We start from the raw sequence: 17,500 nt of genomic DNA, 5'->3' as shown, positions 1-17,500 counted from the left end.
CTGATGGGGTTGACCACACTGTGTTGTGATGGTGACTGGACATTGCTGGGCATTCCTCTGCTGCTGTCACGCGGGCCAGACTGGCGGCTTGTTTGGTGAAGTGTGTGGTCAGTCAGTTGTGCTGGAATCCATTAGGGGCCGGCGAAGTGCATTCATCCTCTCCACTCGTTATCCCCCAGTGCTCTGCACGGCCTGATTGCAATTACCACTGCTAATTGCATGTAGAGTAGAGCCACCCGCCGGTGAATCTGCATTTCTTTGGAAGCCTCAGCGATATTCTCTCTCTCTCTCTCTCTCTCTCTCTCTCTCTCTCTCTCTCTCTCTCTTTACTGCTACCTCTCTAACCCGGCTCTCTCTCATTTATAAACGTGACTATGAATATGCATGCAATGGATGGAAAAAGTGGAGCTGTTGTTTTGTGGCTATTGATTCTGTAATGATTGTCAGTATACAACTAGTGCTTTTCCGGCACTGAAGATTTTTTTTACGTGTTTGGCGTTTACTGGTGGGGAATTTGACATAGTCAGTCTAAATGTATAATTCCAAAGCCAAACTCTACTCTAGCCTGAGAAGCTCATTTTCCCGCCTTTTCATTCTGTCTCACCAAGACAATGGATTTCTCAGTGTTTCCCTCCACTGCCCTTATCATCCCATTTCTTATTCACACACACACACGCACACACAAACATACACACACGCATGCACGCGCGCACACAGAAACACACACACGCATACACGCACACACGCACACACACACACACACACACACACACACACACACACACACACACACACACACACACACACACACACACACACACACACACACACATGCATGCACTAAATCCTATCTGGTTGTGATTCGAAAGCTTCTCCTCTGAGCACGTGGTCACCAGAATGAGGAGACTGGGAGTCACATTATAACATGAAACACTCCTCATAATCTAAACAAGTATAAATAAGTAAATAATCAATCAATAAAATTCCTTATACCTGTTATCTGTTCACAAAGTAGATGGCCTGGCATATCATATCATATCCAAGAATATGTATCGCAACCTTAAGTATTTCAATATTAAAGACATTTGAACGTCTTGTAGCTATTTGCTCCATCCCAACTGTCTGTACTTTGGAAGTACACTAGAGTTGCACAGAGCACACAGGATTAATTAACCGTGACTTTAGTTCAGAGCTGCAGTGTGTACTTTATGTACAGTATTTGCTCCGCTATGATCACATTGTCCATGGTGAGAGAAAGCACAGTGGTGCAGGATTAATTAAGCCATGACTTGAGCTCGGAGCTGAAATGTACAAACTGTAACTAACGATACACCCAGCTCACGATTCGCTTCGCGTCACGTCACGGTTTTTGACCCATAGTTGGATGGATACACTCCACAATTTTTTGAATGTATTTTTTAAAGGAATTGCTTTTTTCCACATTTATCAATGTTTTTAATAAAATAACTAGAATATGTTATATTTACAGTAGGCTAATAAAAAGGCTGCTAAATTAAAAAAGAAGTTTTAATAGCAAGAAGAAAATAACAATGATGATGATGATTTGAAGCTTGGAAGGCATGGCCATACAGTTTCGAGGCACTGCATATCACAATTTCTCGGTTCAAAACAATATTGTTACAGCTTTGGTGTATATGTGTTCTGCTCTCTACGTATAGTAGCATAGTACTCTGCTCTCATCGCATTGGACACGGTGAGGGACATTAATGACTTCCCACCGTAATCTCCCCGCTGTGTGACTGCATACGTACCGTATAGTACAACACACACAGTCATACATACACACACACACGCACACACGCACACACGCATGTACGCATACACGCGCTCACACACACACGCACACACATGAACACACACACACACACACATGCTTGCATTCCCATATGCAAACTAATACCCGTATTTTAATATGCATGGGGGGAATGATGTACATATGCACATATGAATATTGCATCATGTTGGTTTGGTATGAAAATACGTTATAAGGCTGTAACTGAGATTGAGGGCTAAATCCTAAATGTGTGTGTGTGTGTGTGTGTGTGTGTGTGTGTGTGTGTGTGTGTGTGTGTGTGTGTGTGTGTGTGTGTGTGTGTGTGTGTGTGTGTGTGTGTGTGCTGACACTGTATTGCACTGTGCATGTGCGAGATGAGAGCAGAAGTCAGGGCATATGAACTGTATGAAATCTCTGTGGACAATATTAATCCTTGTGTGTGTGTGTGTGTGTGTGTGTGTGTGTGTGTGTGTGTGTGTGCGTGCGTGTCTGTGCGTGCGTGCGTGTGTGTGTGTGTTTGTCTGTGTGTGTATGTGTGTGTGTGTGTGTGTGTGTGTGTGTGTGTGTGTGTGTGTCCATGGGTAATAATAATCCAGGGTCCTTTAAGGAGCTTAATTTTGAAGTGCCGGAGGCTTAATATAGGCCACAAGTATGATGTCCTGTGTGTATGCGCACGTACTTGTATGTGTGTGTCTGTGTGTGTTTGTCAGAGGGAATGTGTGTGTCTAAGGGTGTGTGTGTGTGTGAGTGTGTGTGTGTGTGTGTGTGTGCGCGTGCGTGTGTGTGCGTGTGTGTGTGTGTGTGTGTGTGTGTGTGTGTGTGTGTGTGTGTGTGTGTGTGTGTGTGTGTGTGTGTGTGTGTGTGTGTGTGTGTGTGTGTGTGCTTATGCATGTGTGTGTGTGTGTGTGTGTGTGTGTGTGTGTGTGTGTGTGTGTGTGTGTGTGTGTGTGTGTGTGTGTGTGTGTGTGTGTGTGTGTGTGTGAGGCGGACTCTTTATATAGGCTGCAAGTAGGATGCGCTGGGCTCTGCTACTGAGAATCAAGCTCTTTTATCTGCACCGACATCCACCTCGACTACGACTACACACCAGCACAACCAGTAATATTTACCCGTGTGTGTGTGTGTGTGTGTCCACGTACATGCGTGGGTGGGTGTGCCTCTGTATGTGTGTGTGTGTATGTGTGTGTGTGTGTGTGTGTGTGTGTGTGTGTGTGTGTGTGTGTGTGTGTGTGTGTGTGTGTGTGTGTGTGTGCGTACTGTATGTGCGTGTGTCCAGAGTTGATAAGAATGCCGCCTCTCTGATCAGCACTCCTGTGAGAGAGCACTCTACTGCAATCCAGTACTATAGAGACTCATCATGCCCACAACTTTAATCTTTACCAGTGAGAATGCACCATGATATCTACTCTGTGCTGCCAAGCAGAGCCTATGGTACTGGATGCTATGAGGCCTTTTACTGGATGCACTGTGTGTGGTAAAGGTGATGGCTCTCTCTGTAGATCGTAGCCCCTTAATGCGCGCCGTACCTCCAGTGGCACGCGGTAATAGTCATTGAAATGTAACTACCATAGCACTACAATACTATGACACAACACACAGGCCCTTTAGTAATGCACCACGACTTGGTCATTACCATGCTGATAACAACAAATGTATAAAGCCGCGTCTTAAGGGGATATATTACGTATGTGCCACTATTCTTTGAAAATCTATTTTATCCTGCCACGTAGGTATCTAGTCATTGATCATATGATTAATTAGGCGATCAGACACATAGGATGATATAATTGCGTGATGTAGAAAATTATTTTTTTAACAACTCAACTACAGTCCCAGGAAAAAGTTTGTACACCCTTTGAAATTTCTTACCTTTCTGTCAAAATTGGTCATAAAACATGGTCTGATCTTCCCGGAAATCACAAGAAGGAACAACCAGAGTCTGTTTTAACTATTTCAATCCAAACATTTACAAGTTTTCATATTTTCATTGGCCATAAGATGTAAACATTCACAAGACAGCAAGGCATAAGTAAGTACACCCTTGCATTCAATAGGTTTTAACCCTAAGTTAGTCGCAGTAACCTCAACCAGATTTTTCCTGTAGTTGCAGATCAGATTAACAAAACAATCTGGATGTGTCTGGTCTCCCTCTTCTTTAGAAAACTGCCTCTCGTCAGCAAGGTTTGTGGGATGTCTGGAGTGCATAGCTTTCTTGACTTCATGCCATATAATCTCAATTGTTTTTTGTCCGGGCTTTGACTGGGCTATTCCAGAATGTGTATTTCATTATTATGAAGCCATTCTAAAGTCGATTCGCGTCTAAAGTATGGGTTGTTGTTACATTTCAGCATCCATCCTCTTGTGTGCTTCAACTGTGTGACAGACTACCTCACTTTTTTCTGTAAAATATCTCAAACTTCTGAGTTCATTGTTCCACTGATAATAGCAAACTGAAAAGGGCCTGAGGCAACAAGGTAGCCGCATATAATGATGCTCCCGCCACCATACTCAAAGGTGGAGATGATGTTTTGGTGAAGGTGTGTTTCTCCAGTTCTCCTCCAAACATGACATTGTGTGTTCCCCTGAACAATTCAACTTTGGTTTCAACGTTGGTCTACAGAATATTTTGCAGTAATTCTATGAAGCATATAAATGCTTTTTCGCAAACCTCAAAGGTGCAGCAATATTTTTTTGGACAGAAACCCCATTAATTTTAGATTGCCAGAATGAATCCCATTTTTAGCTATTCTTGGTTACATCTCCTCTTCTGAGTATGGTGGCGGGAGCAGCATTATATGCGGCTACCTTGCTGCCTCAGGCCCTTGACAGTTTGCTATTATCAGTGGAACAATGAACTCAAGTTTATTGTGATATTTTACAGAAAAACGTGAGGAAGTCTGTCACACAGTTGAAGCACACAAGAGTATGGGTCCTGAAATGTGACAACAACCCATACTTTAGAAGCAAATCGACTTTAGAATGGCTTCATAATAATGAAATACACATTCTGGAATAGCCCAGTCAAAGCCCTGACAAAAAACAATTGAGATTATATGGCATGAAGTCAAGAAAGCTATGCACTCCAGACATCCCACAAACCTTGCTGACGAGAGGCAGTTCTCTAAAGAAGAGGGAGACAAAATACAAACAGTTTGTTTTGTTAATCTGATCTGCAACTACAGGACATGTCTGGTTGATGATATTGCAACTAACTGAGGGTTAAAACCTACTTAATGCAAGGGTGTACTTACTTATGCCCTGCTCTCCTGTGAATGTTATGGCCTTCTGACCAATAAAAATATGATAACATGTAAATGTTTGGGTGGAATTAATTAAAGCAGACTCTGATTGTTCCTTCTTGAGATTTCCGGGAAGATCAGACCATGTTTTATGATAAATTTTGACAGAAATGTAAGAAATTTCAAAGGGTGTACAAACTTTTTCCTGGGACTGTATACCACCAAGCAATAACACATGGATGGAACAATTCTCACTGGTTTTGTACATACAGTGCTTTGGTTTTGCTACCATTAATAGATAAGGGACCTTGCCATGGAATGAGTTTGCCGTGCAGGTGCAGCATTCACAGTGCAGGGTAGACCTATATTGCCAGTAGAGTCTGTATTTCTATATACACTACCTCTCACTTTATATCACACAGAGCTTGTATCAGCTGTTTTTGAAAGTCATTAGCAAAAAAAACCCACCAAAATGCAGTGTACCTTCCATGTGTTATTTACTGCCACATCTCATTCAGTCGCAGAAACGTTGCTCATTATTTATAAACCATTTGTTACTTATGAATATTTTAATGTACATCAATGGGAGTATTAGATTGTGTTGTTTTCCAGTCAAGGTGTGAGAACAGGGTTTCAGCAGATCGCTAGCTAGCAAGCTATCATGGGTGTCAAACACAACACCAAGGTCTGGGAGCTGGCACATACTGATGAGTGCAGTGCGGTCTCAAGGGAATAGAGATGCATACATTGCTCTTTCAATTGAAAAGGAAATAGAGATCCTTTTCCATGAACAGTTTGTTGGCCCAGGTGTCTGAGGGTAGTCTAGCTGTACAGTAATGATGACGTCCTACACGTAAGCTAATTCAGAAGCAGCTACTATGACTGATCTGGTCCTGTTTTGGCCTTGATGTATCCCTGATATAGTCATGATATGGCCCCAGACGCGTCTCTGTCATGCGGGCGAGCTAACTTGGGTGCGCATAGAACCTTCGTTTGGAATGCTGAGTGTATATCATCCGCATGATTTCTATAGGATTCAATGCGCGACTAAATTAGACGCCCGCACACCTGCATGACATGACATCCTGTTCTCGGGGAATAATGGACACCTGCTCAGTAGGGCTGGGAATCGATCCAAATTTCCTGGATCAATTCAATTCCGATCCAGAAGGTCACAATCCAATTCGATCCACGATCCGATCCGATTCAATTCAATATTGATTTTCTGTATTGCTGGGTTGTCACTTTAACCCATTTATGCCTAAAATTCTAAGACTAAATATCTCAACCTTTGATACCCACACAAACATGAAATACCTTGGTATGAGAGAAAGAAGTGGGAAACTTGGTATGAGAGAGAAAGGTGGGAAAACAATGGCACTATTTACTTGAACAGGCTGTGTGTATTTGTGCATGTAGTCACCTTGAATGTGGAAGAAAGCTACAGGATGTGATTGAGAAAATAGCATCTATAATCATCGGCAAAAAATCGATCCACAAAGTTGTGAATCGATATCACACTTTTCGAACGTGAATGGATATTGGATCGCGATTCGATTTTTTTGAACCCAGCCCTACTGCTCAGCCAATCAGAAGATGTTCCGTCTACTCACCGGGTTGTATGTGGTCCTAATGTGGTGCTGATAGGGCCCCAATATGCTGACTGTCCTCATGAAAAGGCTTGTTTTTTCACACTATAGTGCAGGGGTACTCAATTAAAAGTCCCCGAGGGCCAGTTTTTCAATATTCCTCCCAATAAAGGGCCGGGCCGGGCCGGGCCGACACGATTCCCCCCCCCCAAAAAAATAAATAAATAAATAAATAAAATATAATAAAACATGATAAGTCCTTTGTAAGCACAATACACACGCACTCACCCACAGCAGATATTTAGTGACAGGATGGGAGAACATTTCTCTCATAAAGGGCCTGCATTGTGGGGTGAGGTGCCTGCCTTGCTCTCATTGCCACCCACCCTTCAGTATTTTTTTTTAAATGACATAAGATTATCTGTTAGCCTATATTTGCAGACTACGTTCATAAAGATTTATTTCTTAGTGAGAAAACCAATAAGCCTGAAGATAACACTTTTCAAACACATGTTGCTTATTATGACTTTGTTTATGCAGCTCTCACATGCATAATGAGAATCAGAGGCAATAATGGACCCAACAAAGAGGACGCATAGATAGGAGAACACCAGGTTTTGTCAACAAGAAAATGGCACATTTGATGCCATGTTGATTAAATGCAAAAGCCAATAATAAATTGTCAAGTTGCTCATAACTTTGTTTGCAGTCTTATGAGGGTCTTTGCATTCCAAACGAACTATTTGGGGACTGTTTAAAAGTGTGAAAAGTTTATTAAGCAATTCGTTTTTAATAGGCTACCAATAGTTAGCTGCCAGCAGAGTTCAAACACAGTTTGCCTTCATTTGTGTTAGCAACTAGCTACAGCTACTGCTTAACCAATTCGAAGTCCTAACACACTGTTTGCAATCAAATGTGGGCCATTACTTTCAAAAACGATGCATAGAGAACTTTGTGAATAATTTATTTACAGGCTCTGATACAGTCCTTCCCTTGTAGTCTACCTCACAACCTCTAATGCCAGCGTCGTAGGTGCTTCTGTCCGGAGCCTGCAGTGACTGACACAAAGAGGGAGAAACTGTCTGAGGGGGCGGGGCACGGCACGCTTCTTCATTGCGTCTGTGGCGCGATTTCAAAATAAGAGCCGACAGCGCGATCGGACCAAAAAAAAAAAAATTTTTTTTTATTTTTTTTTTTTTAATTTTTCAAAATTATTCGAGAGCCAAAAATAGATGCCCCGCGAGCCACAAATGGCTCGCGAGCCGCTATTTGAGTATGGGGGCTATAGTGCATTCCGAGTATTGATGCAATGACTTAGCATGTTAACTCGTGCTCTACAAAGCCACAGGAAAGCATTTTTGTCAGGCGACCAGGATCTCGCGAGGCAATTCCCCCTAACCTGTCACAGGGCATTGTAGTGCATGAGTTAACATGCAAAGTCGTGGAGCAAACACGCGATAGGCGGTCAGCGTGTTATTCAATCGCAGTGTCATGATAACATGTTGCAACATGAGGTCCTCATGTGGCACTGCTGATCTGGTCCGGTTGCGGCCATGATGCGGCCCTGATGTGCTCCTGACACGGGCCCAATATGTGCTCCTGATGTGGTGCTGGTCTGGTGTTGTTTTGACCTAGATGCTACTTGATGGACCATGCAGATACTACTCCATTCATTCATTCATTCATTCATTCATTCATTCATTCATTCATTCATTCATTCATTCATTCATTCACTGTAGTTCAGTGTGCATAGTATTTCCGCCCATATTTCATATTTTGTTATCTGTGCTCGTGCTTGACGTCGTACTCATTCAGATAATTGTTGTTAAATTACAGACTAGCCGCCTGTATGTTTACATGCGTTAGCCGCAGCTACAGCTTGAGTAATTGCACGCTCGGTCCACTCGTATGTTGTTCTCTATGAGACGTCTGGCTGCTCTGAGCACAGCTTGTCATCAGTAAAATATAAAGACTTGTGTAGGTTGCTTTAAACAGTTGAGTGGGTTACATGGTGCTTTAATGTTCTCGCGCCGCATGAATCAAAAGTGCTTTCTTCTCTACTCAGACTTGACTGTAAAAAGCTATATAAATGATGGCAAAGGTTTCTTTTTGGTGAAGCCACTTTATACACTTTATATGAGTTCAATGCTGAGGTTGAAAGACTTTATCTTGGGTGTGTTTTGTGTGTGAAGAATGAGAATAATTAGACTCAGTAGATAAAATAAGTTTTTATTCATTGCAATGCAGAGGTGTGTGTGGGTGTGCGTGTGCACAGGCCTTCTCTGACATAGCTTATCTTATCATAGCTTGCCTGGCATGAACAACATTGTGTGTCGACATGCGTGCGTGCGCGTGTGTGTATTGTGTGTGTATTGTGTGTGTGTGCCTGTATATGTGCCCGGGCTCGCACAAACTTCTGAAGCGCCCATGCAACACCACGCCTCAATTACGGCCATTACAAAAACTAACCAACAGCCCTGGCTGGCTGTCACCATTTACCAGGATTGAACTGAGGAGCAGCCTCAGAGTCAAGCCCAACGCATCCCCATGCAGTAGTGTAGCGAGGCAGGCAGCCATATTGGGTTCCTAAGATGCTGCCATGCGTACTGTAGTGCTGAATCATGTTTTCTCTGGGGAAGCCTCTTTGGCCACCTCTCAATAGTCATCACTGCCGAATGTGGGGATGCTTCTCCTGATGCACAGCATCTGTTGGGATCAATGGCTGTGTATTATCTATGGCAGTGGTTCCCAACCTATGGGTCGGGACCCAACTTATGGGTCGCCAAAGATCCACAGGGGGTCGCGGAGCCCTCTTGATTTGAAGGGGTTTAATTTTAATATATTTCTTGCCCATGTTGAATAAATGACAAAGCATTTAATTAATATATGCACAGAAGTAACAACATTGAAGTGCTACATTACAGTAAACATTTATTCTATATTTGACCAAAGAATGAGTTTTCACAGGAAACAGAGGGCATCTTGTGACTCCGTCTCGTGCGGGCGCTCGCGTGGTTGGGTCACCAAAGCTTACAAGAAACATGGGTCCCTTAAGAAAAAGGTTGGGAACCACTGATCTATTGTATGTATTGGGGCCGTAACGATATCAAACCGAGAAATGGCACATAGAAGGAGACTAAAGGCTCAAGGCAGAGGATAGGAGGCATCTTGCATTAGCTAGGCTATCGTAGTAATACCAGAGATTCTTTAAGTATAGAGATATGCCAACATAATAGGTTTCTATGGGCACCTAACATGACCAGGTTCCGGTCTGCCTAAAGGGGCGTGTCATAATGCTCCTAGCATTGAATAGAACAGTCCTCAGGTCTGCCTAGGTCTGCCTAAAGGGGGATTTCCCCCCCAATAATAGAACCCGGAAACAATGGGCCAATGGAGCCTCTCTCTCTCTACTCTCTCTACTCTCTCTGGTAATACTGCAATGTAACAGGCTACAGTTTACATGCTACAGGCAGGATACAGGCGGAGGATAAAGTTAGAGGATATACTGTAGAGACAGAGGCTAGGAGGCCACCATGGATGTCACCATGCCTTGGCTACTTGGTAGTGGTATTGTAATGCAGTGTAACAATACGCCCAGGCTAGTGGCTATACGCTACACTAGGGTATAAGGGCACTATGCTACTTAATTGTAGTGTATTATCATATGGTGTGACGTCATCGGTCGAATGCTCCATTCATTTCAATGGGGCTCCCCAACGTTCGCACGTCTGATGTAGGGGTTAACGTTCGGCGAGAAGGTCGCTACCGTGGAATAGCAGCACGACAGAGAGAATCTTTAGACCCCGACGCGGAGCGGAGCGTTCTCTCTGAAGTGCTGCTATTCCACAAAGCGACCGACTCGCCGAAAGTTAACCCGCTTATTATATGGATATACTTAAATGATTCACACATGGCGGGGACATTTCTTTAGGCCTATTTAATGTTAAGATTGTTGCTGCGCAAAACAAAACAGTGCCGTTGTGGAACACCGCTAGGCAACAGCTAGGTAGCCAGGACAACAGGTGTTGTCTATCACAGCAGCTGATTAGAGTCTTGTTGAAAAGTCGCTTTAGCAGTGAAAAGTCTTGTTGCCATTGACAGCGGTCTGTTATAGACCAACCCGTCCGTTATCGAAAAATAACAGACGTGCGAACATTGGGGAGCCCCGTTGAAATGAATGGAGCATTCGACCGATGACGTCACACCATATAATAAATTTGAGATAACGGACGGGTTGGTCTATATCAGACCGCTGTCAATGGCAACAAGACTTTTCACTTCTAAAGCGAATGTTTCATATCACTCCACAGGGGGTCCGGTCTTTTGTCACTCTAATCAGCTGCTGTGATAGACAACACCTGTTGTCTAGGCTACCTGTTGCCTAGCGGTGTTCCACAACGGCACTGTTTTGTTTTGCGCAGCAACAATCTTTTGACATGAAAAATTATAATAAACTTAACATTAAATAAAGAAATGTCCCCGCCATGTGTGAAACATCCGCTCCGCGTCGGGGTCTAAAGATTCTCTCTGTCGTGCTGCTATTCCACGGTAGCGACCTTCTCGCCGAACGTTAACCCTTACATAATGCACTGTACCTGGCCTAGGCTACAGGTTACGGAGGACACGGTATGTTACAGGCTACATAGCAGGTCACCATGCTTTAGCTACTTAAGATTACTGTAATAATGCAGTGTAACAGGCTCAGGTTACAGGCAGAGACTACAGGAGGCTACAATATTACTTAACCGTAATATAAAGCAATGTAACAGGCCTAGACCACAGGCTTTAGGCTAAAGACCACAGGGTAGGAGGTTGCTATAGTTGCTTTGTTAGCTAATCAAAACATACTGCAACATAATGCAATGTAACAGGCCCAGGCTACAGGCGTAGGCTAGGAGGCCACCGTGACACCATTTGGAGCTGCTACCCTGCGGCCCTTCTTCTCTTAGCCTGACCTGCTCTACTTCCTTTCTCACGCTGGGACTCTCACGACACCGTATTCAGTTCACATCACACTTGCTCTTCTCTCTGTCCCTTACTCTCTTTCTCGTTCTCGTTCTCGTTCTCGCTCTCTTTCTGTTTTTCTTTCTCTTTCTCTTTCTCTCTGTCCCTTTCTCTCTAGAGCTAGCTCTCTCTTTCTTTCTGTTCATTTCTCTCTCTTTCTCTCCCTCTCTCTCCAGCTCTCTCTCTTTCTCTCTCTATCGCTCTCTTGCTCTCTCACTCTCTGTTGCTCTCTTGCTGCCTCATTCTCAGCCTCTGTTGTACTTTCTTTTCCCCTGTGGCCCTCTTTGCCCCTCTCTCTCTCTCTCTCTCTCTCTCTCTCTCTCTCTCTCTCTCTCTCTCTCTCTCTCTCTCTCTCTCTCCCTCTTTCCCACCCTAGTCTGTCCTTTGTCCCCCTGCTGTACCCAAGAGGTGTTTTGTTTAGTCTGTGAGAGCAAACAAATCATACCCCTTAATAAGATTACAGACATGGGGATGTGGTACAAGAAAGCTGCCTGCTTCCTGCGCCTTTTGGCTGGGTGACTTGGCAGTTGGAGGTGGGAGTTTGGGTGTGTGTGTGTGTGTGTGTGTGTGTGTGTGTGTGTGTGTGTGTGTGTGTGTGTGTGTGTGTGTGTGTGTGTGTGTGTGTGCGTGTGTGTGTGTGTGTGTGTGTGTGTGTCTGTGTGTGTGTGTGTGTCTGTGTGTGTGTGTGTGTGTGTGTGTGTGTCTGTGTGTGTCTGTGTGTGTCTCTGTGTGTGTTGTGGGGAGGGGTGGGACAGAGGCTGTCCAAATGATGTAACCAGGCAGCACGTGTGAATAGGGCTGAAGTCACCTAAAAGAATTTTGCTCTCTTTTTCTCCTCTCCACACACTATTCATTCCCTCAATACGAGTGTAGCTATTGGCCAGCACTTCCTGCAGGGTCACACAGGAGCCGTTTGATTGGATGGCGCTCAGAGCAGCCCATAGAATCATTCATCCGATTGGCTCCTCGGTGCCCTTGTTCTTCCTACTGTGAGTAATTAGTCAGTTAGAAAGCAAATGCCTCTTTGCCAGACTTGGACACTTCCCGACATTTAGCTGCCCGCCTGGAACAAGTCTCAAACCACGATTGCGCTTTATTCCACTGTCCCAATTACACAGGAAAACAATGCAGTGACAGAGAGTCGACACAGTCGGTACAGTGTAACAAACTGTAAGAACATGTATGACACTTCAACAATATCTTGTTACTCTTAACTATAAGGGTAGGGTTATTGTTGTTAACATGTATTTAGAGTGTACATAAGTGTAACATACAACAACGAAGGTCTGTGCACATGCAGTTTATATCGTCTACTCTATCATTTTGACACTGCACAAGGTACACTATAAAAAATCATTTGGTTACACTTAACTTGACGTCGGTGTCAGATACAGGCCATTACATTGTCATAAAAAGTGTCATGACACAGTCATCGACGAGTCATGAGTATTACGTCAATGTCATAAGCCAGGCCTGTTCAATTGGTGGCCCGAGGGCCACAGGCGGCCCAGACATTTCCCACATGTGGCCCAGGCATTGGCAGCTGTAGCAATCAACATCAACGTTTTGATATTGCAGCACAACACGTGCGTTTCTTATACATGTAACTTTCAATGTTTTTAGGTGTAACGTTAGAAGAGCATGTTTATCACATGATTTTTGAAAAGTGTCATTACCAGCTGAAAATGTGTGGCCCAACTAAAATTCATGGTTTCGAAATGTGGCCCAAATGAAAGTCTTATTGAACAGCCCTGTCATAAGCGATTTATGGTCATGAAAAGTTGACATTGTTTGGGTCGTCTTCGCCCATAACCAAATGTCACTTAATGGCAACAGTCATAAAATGTTTATGGCACATCCATGACTGCGTTACGACTGCGACACTGTTATGATACGGTCATGTCATACCCATGACGCCTGCGTCCAGTAAAGTGTTGCCATTCTAGCCCAGTGCTGTAGGTATGCATTCATCTTTAAAGGGACACTGTTCAGGAAATGGTCAAACAAGGTACTGCAACTATGCTGCTTATTGAAATTGGGCTGCCTATTGCCAAATTTGATCTTTACATGAAAATTTACTAAGTATTAAACAAATATTTTCTAGTATGGTTCAAGTACAGTCATTTTTGCAGCTAAAAATGGCTATTTATGGAAATTCAAAATGGCGGACCATGGAGAAGATCCCCCTTTTCATGTATGAAAAGTGCCATTTTTCCAGTCATAATGAATACTAGAATTTGATGCTGGTGGTAAGTATTCATGAAAAAGGTAACATTAGTGAATGGGCGGCATGAATTCCGGAAATAAACAACTAAAAATCTCACGCAGTGTCCCTTTAAATTTACAAGCTGTACAGTTGACACAAGCCCAGTTTGAATAATACCTGAAGAATGCAAACATCCCTGGCTGTGTGATGCACTATCCACTGTAATTCAGTCATGCAGTATCAACAAGGCCAGGGTCAAGGACATCTAATTTCACATTTTCTCTCTGAGAGTCCTCAATTGGTTTATTGTTGCATAAGAAAGCAAACATAATATAATGAGCTTTCCTGTATCCCTAATTGAGACAGAGAGCACAAAAATAACTCAGCGAAAAAACGTGCCAGTGTCCTGAATAACAACTTGCTACTGCTGAAAAACACTCTCTGGAGACTGAGGCGTGCAGCTCCTGTAACGTGACGACAGGTTGTCTGCCAAAGTGAAGTTAAGTTTTTTGCTTTTCCTTCCCTTTTCCTTCCCTTCCCTCGCCCTGTTTTCCATTTTCTACCTTTCGCATTTTAAAGATGGATGGCATCATTTTGTTTGAAGTGCTGGATGGGCGAAGCCTGGAGCTGAAGCTGAGACTGCAGTGTTTCCCGCAGAGTTTTTTGTTAGGTAGCCTCGTTGTGCAGATGGGCCCTCTGCCCGCCATCAGGCCTGTTCAGTCTTTGCAGAAAACTCTCAAATTCATCATCACACCACCGCTATGACATTACCGAAAACAGATTATTGTAGGGGTTTGTTATCAAGATGGCAGCCTTAACAAGTGCTGAGGGGAGCACTTTACACACAGTACAAGTTGAAGGGGTAATTCAACACTTACAGTCGAGACTAGCAAAAATAAGTGTGGTTTTAAACTTGACTCTCTAAGTGTTGATGTGTTAACAACACTGCTCATGTTACGCACATGTGACTGTGTAAGGGAGGGGGGCATAAACTGTGCCTCAGCAGCATCCTCACTGCTGCAGCTCTCTTCCGCTGCAGGCATCGCTTACAGTGTATAGCTCCCAGCGTCCCTGACTGCTTATTTATGTCTCTCATCGTGTGTGTGTGTGTGTGTGTGTGTGTGTGTGTGTGTGTGTGTGTGTGTGTGTGTGTGTGTGTGTGTGTGTGTGTGTGTGTGTGTGTGTGTGTGTGTGTGTGTGTGTGTGTGTTTTTGTGTGTGGAGTGTGTGTGTAGCGTACAGTGCTCCTGTGTGTGTGTGTAGTGAACAGTGCTTGTGTGTGCGTGTATTGTGTGTTTGTGTGTGTATGTGTGTGTGTGTGTGTGTGTGGCGTTGTTTATGCCCTGTCATTGTCACTGCACTGCAGCAGCCATCACACACACCCAAGGTCAGGGGTCCATCGCTAGAGTCACCTATCATAGTGTACACACACAGTAAACAATCTTATGTGTGTGTATGCATGTGTATGCTTGTGTGGTGGTGTTGTGGTTTGGTGGTGGTGGTGGTGGTGACAGGGTATTGAGGTTTTGGCTGTTGGGGTGGTGTTTGGGTTGTGTAGGCCTCACACACTCTTTGTGTCCCTCATGTACCTCCCACCACACTTGATGTGTGGACATTGTTTACATGGTGTTGCTGTGTTAAGGGTTTAAATCACAGCTTCCATTAACGATACGATTTGATATCTATTTCTTAAGGCAGTGATTGGATTATTTTTGATACTTGAGAATGCCCCAAGATACAATGCGTTTAGTTTTGATCGGTGGCCGTAGGACTGATGCATCGATACATAATCGATTATTATTTTACACCCATATGCGGTTTGGTGTTTGGATGGGGTAATGTTGAGGCTGTGGGGAAGGTGGATGGTGTGGGATGTCTGGGTATTGTTTGTGTGGTTTTTATTGTGGTGAGGTGTGGATGACGTGATGCTAATCTCCAACACAAACAGCCTCAGCTTCAGTCCTGGGTGTTGCAGAGCGATTGCAGTGGGGAGATGGAGGATGTGAGGAGAGATTGATCATTGCTTGTATGGTGTGTGTGTGTGTGTGTGTGTGTCTGTGTCTGTGTCTGTGTGTGTGCGTGTGTGCGTGCGTGCCGTGCGTGCCGTGTATGTGCATGCGTGTTTTGGATGGATGGGATGAATGGAAGGAGGGAAGCTGTCTGCATCCGTCTTTGTGTGTGTGTGTGTATGTGTGTGCGTGTGCATGTGTGTGTCTGTATGCCTGCCTAAGTCAGGCTGTCTTGGATATCGTCGTGCTCCCGACGCTAACTGTTGCTGTGCGTGACATGAAAGATTAAAATGTGTGCTGAGCCTGAATGTTTCATGAGGTCTAACATCGCCGCGGCGACACCACTGTTTACCCTCCTCCGTCATGTGGAAGCAAGCGCCGTGATTGGCCGGCTGCCTGTGATGCGTCCCCCTTGCTGAAGAAGAGGCATTACATCATGGAGACACCAGTGGAATACTGATCAGAGCAGAAGACTAGGAGAGGAGAGAGACATAGAGAGAGAGAGAGAGAGAGAGAGAGAGGGAGAGAGAGAGGGACTAGGAGAGGGGAGAGAGAGAGAGAGTGGGACAGCAGTAGAGAAAGAATAGAGAGAAGGAGTGATAGACGTGGAGAGCAGGAAGCACAGAAGAGAGGGAGAGAGAATGCGGAGCAGAGGAGGACAGGAGGAGAGTAAGAATAAGGGGAATACAAAGAGGAAGCTGGAGGAGAGAGGGAATGCAGTGGTGAGTAGGAAAGCCAAGCGGGGGAATACTGAAGAGGACAGGAGAGAAGGAGAGGATGGATGAAGGAGGTGAAGAGGAGAGAGAAGTGAGAGAAAATGCAGGGAAGTGGCATAGGGATGTTGAGATAGGGGCCTATAAAAAGAAGAGAGCAGAGGAGAGAAAGAAAGCAGATCAGAGATGAAAGAGAAGAAAAGGCGATGGGAGAGAGGAGGAGAGGATGAGAGGAATACACAGATTGCAGGGAGGAGAGAGCGTGAGAGAGAGAGTAGGAGAGGAGATGAGAACCCGGATCGTTTTTTATGAGGAGAGAAGAGGTAGATGAGAGGCAGGCGAGCATTTGAAGGATACACACAGATTGCACAGAGAGTGAGGGACCTTAAAGAGAGAGAGAGAGAGAGAGAGAGAGAGAGAGAGAGAGAGAGAGAGAGAGAGAGAGAGAGAGAGAGAGAGAGAGAGAGGGAAAGAGAGAGGGGGGGGGGATCGAGTGAGATAATGACAGTGAGAGATTGAGACATGTGGACAGAAAGAGATAGAGAGGCACGGAAAGACAGAGACACAGGACAGAGACATGTGCACACCACAGAGGCAGAATAGAGAGGCAGGGAAAGGCACAACTCCGACCGAGAGAGGGATGAAAAGAGGAAGAGTTAGGGAAAGATAGAGACATATGCACATCACAAAGACGGAGAGGCAGCATGGAGGACAGGATGAGGGAGATGAGAGAGTGAGAGGGAAAGAGAGAAAAAGAGTAATTCAGAAACTGGGGGATGGAGAATCTTTGAAGCTGTAGAGAGCTGGATGGAGAGAAGAGGCAAAAAGGAAGGAGAGGATGGATGGAGAGAGGATGGAGTGGCAGTATGAGAGAGAGGTGGGGGGGGCTGCAGGAGAGGCAGCATGGAGGGCAGGCGGTGTGGCAGGGGGAGAGAGGATGGATGGA

General features: G+C 44.5%; 1 protein-coding gene across 1 annotated transcript in view; it reads left to right on the top strand.

The window, feature by feature from the left end:
- LOC134447842 (FERM domain-containing protein 5) overlaps window positions 1-17,500 on the top strand; it is a 250,370-nt gene that overhangs the window by 12,002 nt on the left and 220,868 nt on the right. The gene's annotated exons all lie outside the window — the stretch shown is intronic.

This window comes from Engraulis encrasicolus, chromosome 4 (genome assembly GCF_034702125.1).
Source record: "Engraulis encrasicolus isolate BLACKSEA-1 chromosome 4, IST_EnEncr_1.0, whole genome shotgun sequence".
In the NCBI taxonomy this organism is placed as follows: domain Eukaryota; kingdom Metazoa; phylum Chordata; class Actinopteri; order Clupeiformes; family Engraulidae; genus Engraulis; species Engraulis encrasicolus.
This window is presented reverse-complemented; position numbering and strand designations above follow the sequence as displayed.